Source organism: Coenobita brevimanus, chromosome 72 (genome assembly GCF_032717465.1).
Source record: "Coenobita brevimanus isolate Jiangsu-jjx chromosome 72, ASM3271746v2, whole genome shotgun sequence".
Lineage (NCBI taxonomy): Eukaryota > Metazoa > Arthropoda > Malacostraca > Decapoda > Coenobitidae > Coenobita > Coenobita brevimanus.
The window spans coordinates 28,783,399-28,784,375 of NC_137025.1; the positions used below are offsets into that span (position 1 = coordinate 28,783,399).

The 977-nt window shown below is 42.1% G+C and overlaps 1 pseudogene; it reads right to left on the reverse strand.

The window, feature by feature from the left end:
* Positions 1-478: 478 nt before the first annotated feature.
* Positions 479-597, reverse strand: LOC145407363 (5S ribosomal RNA; annotated as a pseudogene).
* Between the last annotated feature and the right edge of the window lie 380 nt (positions 598-977).

The following is a 977-nucleotide window of genomic DNA, read 5'->3' on the forward strand; positions in this document are numbered from 1 at the left end:
CTGTGTTTCCGGTTCACGTAATCGGCCTGCACGTCCTAACGTCCTATGGAGCTTTTATTAAAATGTGTGATCCATCGAGTGCTCCAGTAACACCTGGAAAGCCTCCAATGTCATGAAATGCTCTTTCAATATTTTCTGCTTCCCGGGGATTTGGCCATTTTATAAAGTTTCCACCAGCATCACACAAAATATTGATCATATCCTGAACATAATAAAAAACTGATGATCTTGACAAACCAAACAACTCTGCAATCTCCCGGTAAGTTGTCTGATTACCAAGATACCAAAGAGTGACATCTAATGCCAGTCTCTCTTCAACAGGTGGATGACCTTTTCTAGTTGGTTGGTAGAGTGGGCTATGTTCATTCATTCATTGCCAGACGCCATGTATCCCAAATGGGGTGGCCAACGGCTTAGAGTTAATTGTTTTACAGGGAGGGGCACTAATCCTCCACCAACCCCACTTGACACGTAGGGATGCCAACAGCATCTGGTGTTCCCAGGCGGTCACCCATCCAAGTACTAACCAGACCCAACGTTGCTTAACTTCGCCGATCGGACGGGAAGCGGTGTACTCAACGTGGTATGGGCTATGTCCAAGATGAATTTGTGTGTTCTTGGTGACCCTCATATGTCGGAAGAAATCCAGGTCACCCTTCTCGTGCAGGAGTTCTTTGAACCCCTGAAGTTTGTTGTGTTTCAACCTGGAAATGTATAAAGATTAGACGGGTGGCATTATTAAAAGAAACTGAGTTCATACCATGTAGCGTTTGATGGAATTATGTGGCCACTTTTTTTTTTTTTTTTTTTTCATTTACAGCCATTTTCTATTTTGGGTGTTGCAATTTTCAAAAAAAAAATTTTTCATTTGATTTTTTTGAGGATTCATGTGTTGTGCAAATGATTAATAACCATAATATGGCCATGACAATCTTGACACACCCCCATAGTGGGGATGCTATGAATAGCAGGGAAAT